Here is an 18,709-nt window from a genome sequence, read left to right as displayed (position 1 = left end):
CACCCCCGCCCGCTGCCGCGCCTGTACTGGCATGTCCCAACCGGTCTCCATCTCTCCACCCTCCTTACCCTCTCCCAAGGTGGTTTCCGCCAGCTCCCTCTCCCTGATGATGTCCTCGTCCCCTCCATCTACCCCTCTTATCAACTTTGACCCTGCCCCCCCATTTCCGGTGTCCTTTCCCTTAGGCACCCTCCCTCCCTTCTCTTCCCTTCCCTTCTCTCTCCTTTCCCCCGTCCCCTCCCTCCACCCCTATTCCCCCGAGCTTCCTTTCCCCCTTCCTCCCTCCCCCCTTTCTCCCCTGCCCGTGGCATCTCTGCTATCCCATCTCGCTCTCCCACTCCCCTTCCTCCTCCTCCTCCTCTATTGGCAGGTCCCCGGACTCGCACACGCTCAGTGGACATTCGCGCGCCGGAGATCACCGCCGTCAGTGTATCGTGTGTGCCGTCATGTTTAGTGTTCAGTGTTTCACCATCACACTCCATCGTTCACCAGTGCCATCGTCTTCTTCAGTGTTTGTGCATCGTGTCAACAGTTCGTCGTGTGGATTGTCATCGAGTGTGAACGGCTTCTTGTGTTTTTATGTTCATGTGTCTACTGTTTTTTCCCGTCGTCTTCTATGTGATGTCTCTTCTCTGTTTATCTCATTGTGGTCTCCTCGGCTGAAGAGCGGCGTATTGTGCTGCTGCCAGCCTACCTGATTGTTCAGGTGTTAAAATAACAATAAAGTAAAAAAAAAAGAAAAAAACGTATAGTTGCTGGTCCATCTCCGCCAGCACCGCCTCCTTCCCGTCACCCAGTGTGGCTTTCGGCCATCCTTCTCTTTCGACGATCTTCTCCTTCACCTCACCCATCTTCTTTCCGAACAGCTTAATTCCCGTCGCTCCGCGATCTTCCTCTCCCTTGACCTCGAACGCGCTTATGACCGCGTCTGGCATTCCGGTCTCCTCTTCAAGCTCCAAACCTTCGCCCTTCCCATTAACTACGTCCGTCTGATCGGTTCCTTTCTCTCCCGCCGTCCTTCCTATGTCACCATCCATAACACAGATTCCTACACCTTTTTCCCCTCCGCCAGTGTGCCCCAAGGCTCTGTCCTCTCCCCCCTTCTGTACCTTTTGTACACGGCGGACATGCCCCCGCCGTCGCCCCCCGTCCACCTCCTCCAGTATGCCGATGACATCGCCCTCCTCGCCCTTGCCCCCACCCTGCAACGCTCCCAACGCCTTCTCCAATCCCATCTTGACCGATTAACCGCTTGGTATAACCAGTGGTTGCTCAAGGTCAATCCTTCGAAAACCCAGGCGATCATTGTAGGCAAAACCACCCCTTCCTTCCGCCTCCTTGATTTCTATCTCATCGTCTATGGCCGTCCCATCGCCCTCACTCATACCCTTCGGTACCTTGGCGTCACCCTCGACCGTCGCCTCTCCTGGACTCCCCATCTCCGTACAATCCAAGCCAAGGCACGTTCCCGGCTCCATCTCCTCAAGCTCCTTTCCGGCCGTACATGGAGTCTGGACCCTTCCACAATCCTCCACACCTATAAATCCCTCATCCGCCCTATCCTTTGTTATGCCCATCCAGCTTGGATCTCCGCCCTTCCTACCTTTTATAAATCCCTCCAAATCCTTGAACACCATGCTCTCCGCCTTGCCTATCGCATCCGTCTCCCCTCCCCCACGCGGATCCTGTACGATCTCATCCCCTTCCCCCACCTCCTCCTTTTCCTTGAAAGGATACGGATCCTGTACACCTCCCGTAAACTCGATCCTCGTCACCCGCTCGTCTCCCCAATCCTCTCCCATCCCCGCCCGCTGCCGCGCCTGTACTCCCATGTCCCACCCGGTCTCCATCTCTCCACCCTCCTTACCCTCTCCCAAGGTGGTTTCCGCCAGCTCCCTCTCCCTGATGATGTCCTCGTCCCCTCCGTCTACCCCTCTTATCAACTTTGACCCTGCCCCCCCATTTCCGGTGTCCTTTCCCTTAGGCACCCTCCCTCCATTCTCTTCCCTTCCCTTCTCACTCCTTTCCCCCGTCCCCTCCCTCCACCCCTTTTCCCCCGGGCTTCCTTTCCCCCTTCCTCCCTCCCCCCTTTCTCCCCTGCCCGTGACATCTCTGCTATCCCATCTCGCTCTCCCACTCCCCTTCCTCCTCCTCCTCCTCCTCTATTGGGAGGTCCCCGGACTCGCACACGCTCAGTGGACATTCGCGCGCCAGAGATCGCCGCCGTCAGTGTCTCGTGTGTGCCGTCATGTTTAGTGTTCAGTGTTTCACCATCACACTCCATCGTTCACCAGTGCCATCGTCTTCTTCAGTGTTTGTGCATCGTGTCAACAGTTCGTCGTGTGGATTGTCATCGAGTGTGAACGGCTTCTTGTGTTTTTATGTTCATGTGTCTACTGTTTTTTCCCATCGTCTTCTATGTGATGTCTCTTCTCTGTTTATCTCATTGTGGTCTCCTCGGCTGAAGGGCGGCGTATTGTGCTGCTGCCAGCCTACCTGATTGTTCAGGTGTTAAAATAACAATAAAGTAAAAAAAAAAAAAGAAAGAAAAATCATGTGGCAAATGGTCATCCTTACTGACATGTTTCGATTAATTTTTGGCCGGCACAGACCGCATTAGAGTCTGTGCGCTCCAATGTATGTGAATGATGGTCTGTGCAGTCTAATAGTAGACACTTTCCTTGAAAACCACGATTTTGACCTAATGTGATACAAAGTAGCAGCTAGATTTCGAACAGCTGGGCTTGCAGAAGACAACCCATACCCTCTGATGTCCAGGCCTCACGGCGCAACCGTGAGGTCATCGCCGCTAGGTCGCTGCTGCAAACCAGCGTTAAGGCAAGAGCGTTTACTTCTTTCCCGAAAGTGTAACGGTGTGTCATTTACGAAGAAGTGGTGCCACTCTTTATCATTTACAAGGAAACTGTGTCGTTGCCGTATGCTAAGGTGCAAAATGCATGTTAAGCTAGTTACAATATACTGTGGCTTCTTTCTGTTCTGCTGGAGGTCGTATTCAAACTTTTACTACGTGCGAAGAGAAACGTGGCGACAGAAACAGACACCATAGCGTGTAAATTACACTAACAGAGTTACTGTGGCAGTGATATCTACACTAAAATTTAGTAGATAAGATGTCATAATTATTCTGGTGATCGTAAGTTTAATTACTTCGACAAAAATTTGATTCACTGAGACATAAATGACTCATTCACACAGAGAAAGTAAAATTATGTTCTACTATTATTTTTTAAAAAAGCTTCAAATATTTACCGAAAATTGTGAAAAAGAATATAATAGACATACAAATAATAATAAATAAAATATAATAACATAAAATAAATAATAGAAATTCAATAGGAGAAAAGAATATAAAATAAAAATAACGGCGCTCGATATAGGCGTTCCGATATAAATATGTCGATATGTCGGCGTTGAATTTCTCGTCGTTGAAAATCGATATATTTTGGAAAGGATATCGATATTTTAGGAACAGCTCTAGATTTTATGGCCAGACTCCCTTACCGTTCGACAGCTGGAGTGATACTAGCGCCCCGTGGGGTGAGAAAGCAGTCACATGCGTATTAAGGATTGTGTTTTGTTTTCGGTTATTTTCTACTTAATTCAGGAAACAGCTGTTATATTTTTCGTTCCATGTATTAGCAAGTTATCGAGAGACGTGAAGTATCATGAAATACATGTGAAAACAGCCAAACCACACTGGTTCAATGATGTAAGCTGTAACTAATTCATTAAGAAATTCTTTGGAATACGTGTATTTGCATCGTACTGCGCTGAAAGAAAGAGAATGTAAACGCATATGTCATGCACGAGTAGCACATATTTCTGTTGTTATTGCCGTGGGCACTTTCCAAGCTACTTAAAAAAATTTCATGGTGTCTAGTGATTTGCCCTTTCTAATCTTCACTCGACTTCCTAATACACAGGTATTTTTGTAATTGTAATTACTTTTGCTTCAAAAGTGCACGTGTTTCTTGCCGTTTGTGGGCCAGGTTTAGCAAATAATTCTTGAAATGAATTTTTCCGTGTCGAGCAACAGTTTTATTACTTCTGACATTTTCCCATAAGCTACAGTTGTGGGGGCTCATTTTTTACGTTAAATAATGTAGGTATTACATTCCATATACGTCTCCTACGTTCCACGTATACTGATGTGGCTGAAAATGTAGCGAATAAAACTCTGTTTTGTTGGGTAGATACAAGACATATCTCAGCAGAAGGTCAGCTCTTCCGGAGTTTACTAGGACTTTCTTGTTGCAGGAGAATCGTAAATAAACTGCCCTGTAATGTAGCGCTTCATACCGCCGAGGGTGCTTACAACAGAAACTCCCAATGGCAGCCCCATCAGATTTGGTGGCTCGGTGGATAGCCTGTCTAAAAATGAACACAGATCAAGCATGGAAACAGGAAGAGAGTGTTCTGAACTGTGGAAAAAGAAAAAAATACGAATAGTGAACGGACAAGTGATTGACCTGAATAGCCACGGTGTTGTGGTTAAGTGGTCATGGTGTTGGACTATCAAGTAAACGGGTCATGTTCAAAACTCTCTCATACCATTTACTTTTTCTTCCTTTCTTCAAAACATTATGAACTTTCTGTCCCGTCAATGTTTCTTCTCTTTCTGTTGGCTAAGCAGTTGTCATACTATACGTTGGTTATAGAATATGATTCATGTGGTAAGAATACGTTACCGTCGCTAGTAAACGTGAATAGTGAAAGCAGTTGAGATACCACACACACGTCTCACAGAAATGAAAACAACAAATAAATGGGTGTGAACTTAAAACGTCCCCTTTGAACAATTATTACAAGACTGTGCTTAAACTGACACACAATATTTTTAGCGCAATGCAATCTGACTTTCAAAAATCCCTACAAAAGAATGGCCCTGGCTAACATTAACCTATACCTTTCACAAATCACTTACCTCACAAAAATCTTCGTTACTCTAGCTACAGCAATACAGCGAGCGCCACTACTGCCAGCTAAATAAAGGATTCAAACAAACGAAGGCACTAACTACTGATATGCATAGTTAGCAAATGAAAGATTTTGATAGACAACAATCAATGTATTTAATGGTCTCGTCCTGGAAACTATCCTGGGATTCCGCTAGTAGTTTCCGATGCACGACTGCATGTTTACTGTAACCCTTGGACCTCCACATTGACGATGAAACACAGAAATGTCATTGGGAAAGAATACAAGAGGCACCATGCTCACTTCTGCCCAGGGGAGTAACGCTGCAAATGGTCTCGTCTTGGAACCTTTCCTGGGATTCCAGTAGTAGTCTCAGATGCAACACTGCATGTTTACTGTAACCCTTGTTCCTTTACATTGACGATGAAACAAAGGAATTTCATCGGGATTGAATACAAGATTCACCATGCTAACTTCTGTCCAGTGGAGTAACGCTGCAAATGGTCTCGTCTTGGAACGTTTCCTGGGATTCCAGTAGTAGTTACCGATGCACCACTGCATGTTTACTGTAACCCTTGGACCTTCACATTTACGATGAAACATAGAAATTTCATCGGGATTGAATATAAGAGGCACCATGCTAACCTCTCTCCAGGGGAATAACACTGCTAATGCTCTCGTCCTGGAACCTTTCCTGGGATTCCAGTAGTAGTTTCCAATGCACCACTGCATGTTTACTGTAACCTTTGGACCTTCACATTGACAATGAAACACAGAAATGTCATTGGAATTGAATATAAGAAGCACCATGCTAACTTGTGTCCAGGGCAGTAACACTGCTAATGGTCTCGTCCTGGAACCTTTCCTGGGATTACGGTAGTAGTTTACGATGCACCACTGCATGTTCACTGTAACCCTTGGACCTTCACATTGACGATGAAACACAGAAATGTCACTGAGAAAGAATACAAGAGGCACCATGCTGACTTCTGTCCAGGGGAGTAACGCTGCAAATGGTCTCGTCTTGGAACCTTTCCTGGGATTCCAGTAGTAGTTTCAGATGCACCACTGCATGTTTACTGTAACCCTTGGTCCTTTACATTGACGATGAAACAAAGGAATTTCATCGGGATTGAATACAAGAAGCACCATGCTAACCTCTCTCCAGGGGAGTAACACTGCTAATGCTCTCGTCCTGGAACCTTTCCTGGGATTCCAGTAGTAGTTTCCAATGCACCACTGCATGTTTACTGTAACCCTTGGACCTTCACATTGACAATGAAACACAGAAATGTCATTGGGATTGAATACAAGAAGCACCATGCTAACTTGTGTCCAGGGGAGTGACACTGCTAATGGTCTCGTCCTGGAACCTTTCCTGGGATTCTGGTAGTAGTTTCCGATGCACCACTGCATGTTTACTGTAACCCTTGGACCTTCACATTGACAATGAAACACAGAGATGTCATTGGGATTGAATACAAGAGGCACCATGCTGACTTCTGTCCAGGGGAGTAACGCTGCTAATGGTCTCGTCCTGGAACCTTTCCTTGGATTCCGGTAGTAGTTTCCAATGTACCACTGCATGTTTACTGTAACCCTTGGACCATCACATTAACGATGAAACACAGAAATGTCATTGGGATTGAATACAAGAAGCACAATGCTAACTTGTGTCCAGGGGAGTAACACTGCTAATGGTCTCGTGTTGGAACCTTTCCTGGGATTCCGGTAGTAGTTTCCGATGCACCACTGCATGTTTACTGTAACCCTTGGACCTTCACATTGACGATGAAACACAGAAATGTCTTTGGGATTGAAGTTAAGAGGCGCCAAGCTAACTTCTGTCCAGGAGAGTAACACTGCTAATGGTCTCGTCCTGGAACCTTTCCTGGGTTTCCAGTAGTAGTTTGCGATGCACCTCTGTTTGTTTACGGTAACCCTTGCACCTTCACATTGACGATGTATCACAGAAATTTCATCTAAACTGAATACAAGATTCACCATGCTAACTTCTGTCCAGTGGAGTAACGCTGCAAATGGTCTCGTCTTGGAACGTTTCCTGGGATTCCAGTAGTAGTTACCGATGCACCACTGCATGTTTACTGTAACCCTTGGACCTTCACATTTACGATGAAACATAGAAATTTCATCGGGATTGAATATAAGAGGCACCATGCTAACTTCTGTCCAGGGGAGTAGCGCTGCAAATGGTCTCGTCTTGGAACGTTCCCTGGGATTCTAGTAGTAGTTTCCGATGCACCACTGCATGTGTACTGTAACCCTTGCACCTTCACATGGACGATGAAACACAGAAATGTCATTGGGAGCGAATACAAGAAGCAACTTGCTGACATCTGTCAGGGGGAGTAACGCTGCTAATGGTCTTGTCTATGAACCTTTCCTGGATTCCATTAGTAGTTTCCGATGCACCACTGCATGTTTACTGTAATTCTTGGACCTTCACATTGACGATGAGACACAGAAATGTCATTGGGATTGAGTACAAGAAGCAACATGCTGACTTCAGTCAAGGCCAATAACGCTGCTAACGGTCTCGTCTTTGAACCTTTCGTGGGATTCCAGTAGTATTTTGCGATGCACCACTGCATGTTTACTCTAACTTTTGGACCATCATATTGACGATGAGACAAAGAAATTACATCGGGATTGAATACAAGAGGCACCATGCTAAGTTCTGTCCAGGGGAGTAGCGCTGCAAATGGTCTCGTCTTGGAACGTTCCCTGGGATTCTAGTAGTAGTTTCCGATGCACCACTGCATGTTTACTGTAACCCTTGGACCTTCACATTGACGAAGAAACACAGAAATGTCATTGGGATTGAATAGAAGAGGCACCATGCAAACTTCTGTCCAGTGGAGTAACAATGCTAATGGTCTCGTCCTGGAACCTTTCCTGGGATTCCGGTAGTAGTTTCCGATGCACCAGTGAATGTTTTCTGTATTCCTTGGACCTTCACATTGACGATAAAACACAGAAATATCATTGGGATTGAATATAAGAACCAACATGCTGACTTCTGTCCAGAGGAGTAACACTGCTAATGGTCTCGTCCTGGAACCTTTCCTGGGATTCCGGTAGTAGTTTCCGATGCACCACTGCAAGTTTACTGTAACCCTTGGACCTTCACATTGATGATGAAACACAGAAATGTCATTGGGATTGAATATAAGAAGCAACATGCTGACTTCTGTCCAGAGGAGTAACACTGCTAATGGTCTCGTCCTGGAACCTTTCCTGGGATTCCGGTAGTAGTTTCAGATGCAGCACTGCCTGTTTACTGTAACCGTTGGACCTTCACATTGACGAAGAAACACAGAAATGTCATTATGATTGAATACAAGACGCACCAAGCTAACTTCATTCCAGTGGAGTATCGCTGCTAATGGTCTCGTCCTGGATCTTTCCTGGGATCCTGGTAATAGTTTCCGATGCACCACTGCATGTTTACCGTATCCCACAGACCTTAACATTCACGATGAAGCACTGAAATGTTATTGGGATTGAATACAAGAGGCACCATGCTGACTTCTGTCTAGGGGAGTTACGCTGCAAATGGACTCGTCTTGGAACCTTTCCTTGGATTCCAGTAGTAGTTTCCGATGCATCACTGCATGTTTACTGTTACCCTTGGACCTTCACATTCACGATGAAACAAAGAAATTTCTTCGGGATTGAATACAAGAGGCACAATGCTAACCTCTGTCCAGGGGAGTAACGCTACAAATTGTCTCGTCATGGAACCTTTCCCGGGAATCCAGGAGTAGTTCCCGATGCACCACTGGTTGTTTACTGTAACCCATGGACCATCACATTGACGATGAAACACAGACATTTCATCGGGTTTGAAGAGGCACCATGCTGACGGATGTCCAGAGGTGTGACTCTGCAACTGATCTCGTCCTGGAACCTTTCCTGGGATTCCTGTAGTAGTTTCCGATGCACCACTGCATGTTTACTGTAACCCTTGGACCTTCACATTGACGATGAAACACAGAAACGTCATTGGGATTGAATAGAAGAGGCAACATGCTGACTTCTGTCCGGGGGAGTAACGCTGGTAATGGTCTCCTCTTGGAACCTTTCTTGGGATTCCAGTAGTAGTTTCCGAAGCAGCACAGGATGTTTACTGTAACCCTTGTACCTTCACATTGACGATGAAACACAGAAATTTCATCGGGATTGAAAACAAGAGGCACCATGCTGACTTCTGTCCAGGGGAGTAACGCTGCAAATGGTCTCGTTGTGGAACCATTCCTGGGATTTCATTAGTAGTTTCCGATGCGCCCCTGCATGTTTTCTGTAACCCGCTGACCTTCACATTGACGATGAAGCAAACAAATTTCTTCGGGAATGAATACAAGAGGCACCACGCTAACTTCTGTCCAGGGGAGCAACCTTGCTCATGGTCTCATCCTGGAACCTTACCTGGGAATCCGGTAGTAGTTTCCGATGCACCACTGCATGTTTACTGTAACCCTTGGAACTTCACATTGACGATGAACCACAGAAATTTCATGTAAATTGAATACAAGATTCACCATGCTAACTTCTGTCCAGGGGAGTAACGCTGCAAATGGACTCGTCTTGGAACTTTTCCTGCGATTCTAGTAGTAGATTCCGATGCACCACTGCATGTTTACTGTAACCCTTGGACCTTCTCATTGACGATGAAACATGGATATTTCATCGGGAATGAATACAAGAGGCACCATGCTGACTGCAGTCCCGGGGAGTAACGCTGCAAATGTTCTCGTCTTGGAACCTTTCCTGGGATTCCAGTGATAGTTTCAGATGCGCCACCGCGTATCTACTGTAACCCTTGAACGTTCATATTGACGATCAAACACAGAAATATCAACGGTATTGAATACCAGCGGCAGCATGCTGAATTCTGTTCAGGGGAGTAACGCTGCAAATGGACTCGTCTTGGAACTTTTCCTGGGATTCTAGTAGTAGATTCCGATGCACCACTGCATGTTTCCTGTAACCCTTGGACCTTCACATTGACGATGAAACATAGAAATTGCATCGGGATTAAATACAAGCGGCACCATGCAGACTTCTGTCCAGGGCAGTTACGCTGCAAATAGACTCGTCTTGTAACCTTCCCTGGGATTCAAGTAGTAGTTTCCGATGCACCACTGCATGTTTACTGTAACCCTTGCACCTTCACATTGACGATGAAACAAAGAAATGTCATTGGGATTGAATGGATGAGGCAAAATGCTGACTTCTGACAAGGGGAGTAACGCTACAAATGGTCTCGTTTTGGAACCATTCCTGGGGTTCCAGTAGTAGTTTCCGATGCACCACTGCATGTTTACTGTAACTCTTCTACCTTCACAGTGACGATGAAACAAAGAAATTTCATCGGGATTGAATACTAGATTCACCATGCTAACTTCTGTTCAGGGGAGTAACGCTACTAATGGTCTCGTCTTGGAACCTTTCCTGGGATTCCGGTAGTAGTTTCTGATGCACCACTGCATGTTTACTGTAACGCTTGGACCTTCACATTGACGATGAAACACAGAAATGTCTTTGGGATTGATTACAAGAGACACCATGGTAACTTCTGTCCAGGGGAGTAACACCGCTAATGGTCACGTCCTGCAACCTTTCCTGGGATTCCGGTAGTAGTTTCCGATGCACCACTGCATGTTTACTGTAACCCTTGGAACTTCACATTGACGATGAAACACTGAAATTTCATCGGGATTGAATACGAGAGGAACCATGCTGACTTTTGTCCAGGGGAGTAACGCCGCCAATTGTCTTGTCTTTGAACCTATCCTGGGATTCCGGTAGTAGTTTGCGATACACCACTGCATCTGTACTATATCCCTTGGACCTTCATGTTGACAATGAAACATAGAAATTTAGACGGGATTGAATACAAGTGGCACAATGCTGACTTCTGTCCACGGGAGTATCGTTGCAAATGGTCGCGTCTTTGTCCCATTCCTGGGATTCCAGTAGCAGTTTGCGATGCACCGCTGCATTTTTACTATAACCCTTGGACTTTCACATTGTCGGTGAAACACAGAAATTTCATCGGGAATGAGTTCAAGAGGCAATATGCTGACTTCTGTCCAGGGGAGTAACGCTGCAAATTGTCCCGTCTTGGAATCTTTGCTGGGATTCCAGTAGTAGTTTCGGATGCACCACTGCATGTTTGCTGTAAGCCTTGGACATTCACATTGACGATGAAACACCGATATTTCATCGCGATTTAATACAAGAGGGAAGATGCTGACTTCTGTCCAGGGGAGTAACGCTGCAAAAGGTCTCGTGTTGGAACTATTCTTGGGATTCCAGTAATAGTTTCCAGTGCACCACTGCATGTTTACTGAATCCGTAGGACAATCACATTGACGTTGAAAGAAAGATATTTCATAGGGATTGAATACAAGAGGCACTATGCTGACCTCTGCCCAGGGGAGTAACGCTGGAAATTTTCTCGTCCTGGAACCTTTCCTGGGATTACAGTAGTAGTTTGCAATGCATCACTGCATGTTTACTGTAACCCTTGGACTCTCACATTGACGATGAAACACAGATATTTCGTCGGAATTGAATGCAAATGGCACCATGCAGACTTCATTCCAGGGGAGTAACGCTGCAAATGGTCTCTCCTTGGATTCCAGTAGTAGCTTTCGATGAACCACTGCATGTTTACTGCAACCCTTGCACCTTCACATTGACAATGAAACAAAGAAATTTCATCGGGATTGAATTCAACATGCTCCATGTGGCCTTCTGTCCAGGGGAGCAACGGTGCAAATGATCTAGTCTTGGAACATCTCCGTGGATTCCAGTAGTGGTTTCCGATGCACCACTGCATGTTTACTGTAACCCTTGGACTTTCACATTGACAATGAAACGAAGATATATCATCGGGATTGATTACAGGAGCCACTATGCTGACTTTCGTCCAGGGGAGTAACGCTGCTAATGGTCACGTCTTGGAACCTTTCCAGGGATTCCAGTAGTAGTTTCCGATGCACGTATGCATCTTTAGTGTACACCTTGGACCATCACATTGCCGATGAAACACAGAAATTTCATCGGGATTGAAGACAAGCGGCACCCTGATGACTTCTTTCCTGGGGGGTAACGCTGCAAATGATCTCGTCTTGGAACCTTTCCTGGAACTCCTGTAGTAGTTTCCGATGCACCACTGCATGCTTACTGTAACCCTTGGGCCATCACATTGATGATGAAACCAAGTAATTACATTGGGATTGAATACAAGAGGCTCCATGCTGACTTCTGTCCAGGGGAGTAACGCTGCAAACAGTCTCGACTTGGTTCCTTTCCTGGGATTCCAGTAGTAGTATCCGATGCACCACTGCATGTTTACTGTAACCCTTGGACCTTCACATTGACGATGAAACACAGAAATTTCGTCGGGATTGAATACAAGAAGATCTATGCTCACTTCTGTCCAGGGGAGCTCCGCTGCGAATGGTCTCGTCTTGGAACCTTACCTGGAATTCCAGTAGTAGTTTCCGATGCACCACTGCATGTTTACTGTAACTCTTGGACCTTCGCATTGACGACGAAACAAAGAAATACGATCGGGACTGAATACGAGTGGCACCATACTGATTTCTGTCCAGGGGAGTAACGCTCCTAATGGTCTCGTCCTTAAACCCTTCCTGTGATTCCAATAGTAGTTTCCGATGCACCACTGCATGTTTACTGTGACCCTTGGACCTTCACATTGACGATGAAACACAGAAATGTCATCGGTATTAAATACTTGACTTGTGTCCAAGGGAGTAACGCCGCTAATGGTCTCGTCTTGGAACCTTTCCTGGGATTCCAGTAGTAGTTTCCGAGGCACCACTGCATGATTACTGTAACCCTTGGACCTCCACATTGACGATGAAACACAGAAATCTCATCAGGATTGAATAGAAGAGGCACCTTACTGACCTCTGTCCAGGGGAGTAACGCTGCAAATGGTCTCGTCCTGGAACCTTTCCTGCGATTACAGTAGTGCTTTTCGATGAACCACGGCATGTTTACTGTAACCCTTGCACCTTCACATTGACAATGAAACAAAGAAATTTCATCGGGATTGATTACAAGAGGCACCATGTTGTCTTGTGTCCATCAGAGTAACGGTGCAAATGGATTCGTCTTGGAACCTATCCTGGGATTCCATTACTAGTTTCCGAGGCACCACTGTATGTTTACTGTTACCCTGGGAGCTTCTCATTGACGATGAGACACAGAAATTTCATCGGGATTGAATACAAGAGGAACCATGCTGAGTACTATACTGGGGAGTGACGCTGCAAATGGTCTTGTCATGGAACCCTTCATTAGATTCCAGTAGGTGGTTCCGGTGCACCACTCGATAATTACTGTAACCCCTGCACCCTCACATTGACGAAGATACAAAGTAATTTCATCGGCATTAAATACAAGAGGCACCGTGCTGACTTCTGTCCGGGGGAGTAACAGTCAAAATGGTCTCGTCTTCGAACCTTTCCTGGCGTTCCAGTAGTAGTTTCCGATGCACCACTGCATGTTTACCATAACCCTTGGACCTTCACATTGACGATGAAACACAGAAATTTCATCAGTGTTGAACACAAGAGGCACCATGCTGACTTCTGTCCAGGGGAGTAACGCTGCAAATAGTCTCGTCTTGGAACCTTTCCTGGGCTCCCAGTAGTAGTTTCCGATGCACCACTGCATGTTTACTGTGACCCTTGGACCTTCACATTGACAATTAAATAAAGAAATTTCATCGGGATTATTTACCAAAGGCACCAAGCCGACTTCCGTCCAGGAGAGTAACGCTGCAAATGGTCTCGTCTTGGAACCTTTCCTGGGATTCCAGTAGTAGTTTCCGATGCACCACTGCATGTTTACCATAACCCTTGGACCTTCACATTGACGATGAAACACAGAAATTTCATCAGTGTTGAACACAAGGGGCACCATGCTGACTTCTGTCGGGGGGAGTAACGCTGCAAATAGTCTCGTCTTGGAACTTTTCCTGGGATCCCAGTAGTAGTTTCCGATGCGCCACTGCATGTTTACTGTAACCCTTGGATCTTCACATTGGCAATGAAACAAAGAAATTTCATCAGGATTGAACATGCTCCATGTCAACTTCTGTCCAGGGGAGCAACGCTGCTAATGGTTTCGTCCTGGAACCACTCCTGGGATTCCAGTAGTAGTTTCCGATACTGCACTGCTTGTTTGCTGTAACCCTTCTCCCTACACATTGACGATGAAACAGAAAAATTTCATCGGGATTGAATACAACAGGCTCCATGCCGACTTCTATGCAGGGGAGTAACGTTTCAAACAGCCTGTGGTTGCGACCTCTCCTGGGTGTCCAGTATTAGCTTCTGATGCACCACTGCATATTTACTGTAACCCTTGCACCTTCACATTGACAATGAAACAGAGAAATTTCATTGGGATTGAATACAAGAGGCACCATGCTGACTTATGTCCAGCGGAGTAACGCTGCAAATGGTTTCGTCTTGGAACCCATCATGGGATTCCAGTAGTAGTTTCCGATGCACCACTGCATGTTTACTGTAACCCTTGGACCTTCGCATTGACGATGAGACCAATAAATTTCATCGGGATTGAAAACAAGAGGCACCATGTTGCCATGTGTCCAGGAGTGTAACGGTAAATACGGTCTCGTCTTGGAACCTTTTCTGGCTTTCCAATAGTTGTTTCCGATGCACCACTGCGTATTTACTGTAACCCTTGGACCTTCACATTGACGATGAAACACAGAAAGCTAATCAGGTTTTAACACATGAGGCACCATGCTGACTTCTGTCCAGGGAAGTAACGCTTTAAATTGCCTCGTCTTGGAACCTTTCCTGGGATTCTAGTAGTAGATTCCGACGCACCACTTCATGTTTACTGTAACCCTTGGAGCTTTACATTGACGATGAAACACAGAAATATCATCGGGATTGAATACAAGAAGATATATGCTCACTTCTGTCCAGGGGAGCTCCGCTGCGAATGGTCTCGTCTTGGAACCTTACCTGGAATTCCAGTAGTAGTTTCCGATGCACCACTGCAAGTTTACTGTAACTCTTGGACCTTCGCATTGACGACGAAACAAAGAAATACGATCGGGACTGAATACGAGTGGCACCATACTGATTTCTGTCCAGGGGAGTAAAGCTCCTAATGGTCTCGTCCTTAAACCCTTCCTGTGATTCCAATAGTAGTTTCCGATGCACCACTGCATGTTTACTGTGACCCTTGGACCTTCACATTGACGATGAAACACAGAAATGTCATCGGTATTAAATACTTGACTTGTGTCCAAGGGAGTAACGCCGCTAATGGTCTCGTCTTGGAACCTTTCCTGGGATTCCAGTAGTAGTTTCCGAGGCACCACTGCATGTTTACTGTAACCCTTGGACCTCCACATTGACGATGAAACACAGAAATCTCATCAGGATTGAATAGAAGAGGCACCTTGTTGACCTCTGTCCAGGGGAGTAACGCTGCAAATGGTCTCGTCCTGGAACCTTTCCTGCGATTATAGTAGGGCTTTTCGATGAACCACGGCATGTTTACTGTAACCCTTGCACCTTCACATTGACAATGAAACAAAGAAATTTCATCGGGATTGATTACAAGAGGCACCATGTTGTCTTGTGTCCATCAGTGTAACGGTGCAAATGGATTCGTCTTGGAACCTATCCTGGGATTCCATTACTAGTTTCCGAGGCAGCACTGTATGTTTACTGTTACCCTGGGAGCTTCTCATTGACGATGAGACACAGAAATTTCATCGGGATTGAATACAAGAGGAACCATGCTGAGTACTATACTGGGGAGTGACGCTGCAAATGGTCTTGTCATGGAACCCTTCATTAGATTCCAGTAGGTGGTTCCGGTGCACCACTCGATAATTACTGTAACCCTTGCACCCTCACATTGACGAAGATACAAAGAAATTTCATCGGCATTAAATACAAGAGGCACCATGCTGACTTCTGTCCGGGGGAGTAACAGTAAAAACGGTCTCGTCTTGGAACCTTTCCTGGCGTTCCAGTAGTAGTTTCCGATGCACCACTGCATGTTTACTGTAACCCTTGGAGCTTCACATTGACGATGAAACACAGAAATATCATCGGGATTGAATACAAGAGGCACCATGCTGACTTCTGTCCAGGGGAGTAACGCGGCAGCTGGTCTGGTGTTGGAATCTTTCCTGGGATTCCAGTAGTACTTTCCGATGCGCCACTGCATGTTTACTGTAACCCTCAGAACTTCACATTGACGATGAAATAAAGAAAGTTGATCCGGATTGAATTCAAGAGGCACCATCCGGACTTCTGTCCAGGGGAGTAACGCTGCAAATAGCCTCGTCTTGAAACTTTTCCTGGGACTCCTGTAGTAGTTTCCGATGCACCACTGTATATTTACTGTAAGCCTTGGGCCTTCACATTGACGATGAAACAAAGAAATTTCACAAGATTGAATCCAACAGGTTCCATGCTGATTTCTGTCCAGGCAAGTAACGCTGTAAATGGTCTCGTCTTGGGACCTTTCCTAGGAATCCAGTAGTAGTATCAGATGCACCACTGTATGTATACTGTAAACCTTGGGCCTTCACTTTGACGATGAAACCTAGAAATTTCAGCAGGATTGAGTACAAAAGGCACCATGCTGACTTATGTCCATGGTAGAATCGCTGCAAATTGTCTCGTCGTGGAACCTTCTCTGGGATTCCAGTAGTAGTTCCCGATGCACCACTGCATGTTTGCTGTAGCCCTTGGACCTTCATGATGACGATGATACAAACATATTTCATCGGAATTGAAAACAAGAGGCACCATGATGACTTCTGTCCAGGCAAGTAACGCTGCAAATAGTCTCGTCTTGGAACCTTTCCTGGGATTCCAGTAGTAGTTTCCGATGCACCACTGTATATTTACTGTAACCCTTGGGCCTACACATTGAAGATGAACCACAGAAATTTCTTTGGGATTGGCTACAAGAGGCACCATGCTAATTTTTGTCCGGGGAAAAATGCTGCAAACGTTCCCGTGTTGGAACCTTTCCTGGGATTCCAGTAGTATTTTCCAATGCACCTCTGCATGTTTACTGTAACCTATGGACCTTCTTATTGACGATGAAACAAATAAATCTCTTCGGGATTGAATACAAGAGGCACCACGCAGACTTCTGTCCAAAAGAGAATCGCTGCAAATGGTCTCGTCTTCGAACCTTTCCTGCGACTCACGTAGTACTTTCCGATTCATCACAGCATCTCTACTGTAACCCTTGGGCCTTCTCATTGATGATGAAAGAAAGAAATTTCATCGGGTCTGAATACACGTGGCACCATACTGACTTTGTCCAGGGGAGTAACGCTGCTAATGGTCTCGTCCTTAAACACTTCCTGGGTTCCAGTAGCAGTTTCCGAACGCCTATGCATGTTTACTGTAACCCTTGGACCTTCACATTGACGATGAAACATAGAAATGACATCGGGATTAAATATAAGAGGCACCGTGCTGACTTCTGTCCAGGGGAGTAACGCCGCAAATGGTCTGATCTAGGAACCTTTCCTGGGATTCCAGTAGTAGCATCCGATGTACCACGGCATGTTTACTGTATCCCATGGACCTTCACATACAAGGTGAAAATCAGAAATTTCATCAGGAATGAATATAAGCGGCTCCATGCCGACTTCTGTCCAGGGGAGTAACGCTGCAAGTAGTCTCGTCTTGGTACCTTTCCTGGGACTCCAGTAGTAGTTTCCGATGCACCACTGAATGTTTACTGTAACCCTCGGACCTTCACATTGACGATAAAAAAATTATATTTCATCGGGATTGAATACAACAGGCTCCAGGCTGACTTCTGTCCATGGAGTAACGCTGCAAATGGTCTCCTTTTTGAACCTTTCCTGGGAATCCAGTAGTAGTTTCCGATGCACCACTGCATGTTTACTGTAACCCTTGGACTCTCACATTGACGATGAAACACAGATATTTCATCGGAATTGAATACAAATGGCACCATGCAGACTTCATTCCAGGGGAGTAACGCTGCAAATGGTCTCTCCTTGGATTCCAGTAGTAGCTTTCGATGAACCACTGCATGTTTACTGCAACCCTTGCACCTTCACATTGACAATGAAACAAAGAAATTTCATCGGGATTGAATTCAACAGGCTCCATGTGGCCGTCTGTCCAGGGGAGCAACGCTGCTAATGATCTCGCCTTGGAACCTCTCCGTGGATTCCAGTAGTGGTTTCCGATGCACCACTGCATGTTTACTGTAACCCTTGGACTTTCACATTGACGATGAAACGAAGATATATCATCGGGATTGATTACAGGAGCCACTATGCTGACTTTCGTCCAGGGGAGTAACATTGCTAATGGTCTCGTCTTGGATCCTTTCCAGGGTTTCCAGTAGTAGTTTCCGATGCACATATGCATCTTCAGTGTTCACCTTGGACCATCACATTGACGATGAACCACAGAAATTTCATCGGGATTGAAGACAAGCGGCACCCTGATGACTTCTTTCCCGGGGGGTAACGCTGCAAATGATCTCGTCTTGGAACCTTTCCTGGAACTCCTGTAGTAGTTTCCGATGCACCACCGCATGCTTACTGTAACCCTTGGACCTTCACATTGATGATGAAACCAAGTAATTTCATTGGGATTGAATACAAGAGGCTCCATGCTGACTTCTGTCCATGGGAGTAACGCTGCAAACA

The sequence above is a fragment of the Schistocerca americana genome, chromosome 11 (genome assembly GCF_021461395.2).
Source record: "Schistocerca americana isolate TAMUIC-IGC-003095 chromosome 11, iqSchAmer2.1, whole genome shotgun sequence".
Classification (NCBI taxonomy): Eukaryota; Metazoa; Arthropoda; class Insecta; order Orthoptera; family Acrididae; genus Schistocerca; species Schistocerca americana.
This window is presented reverse-complemented; position numbering follows the sequence as displayed.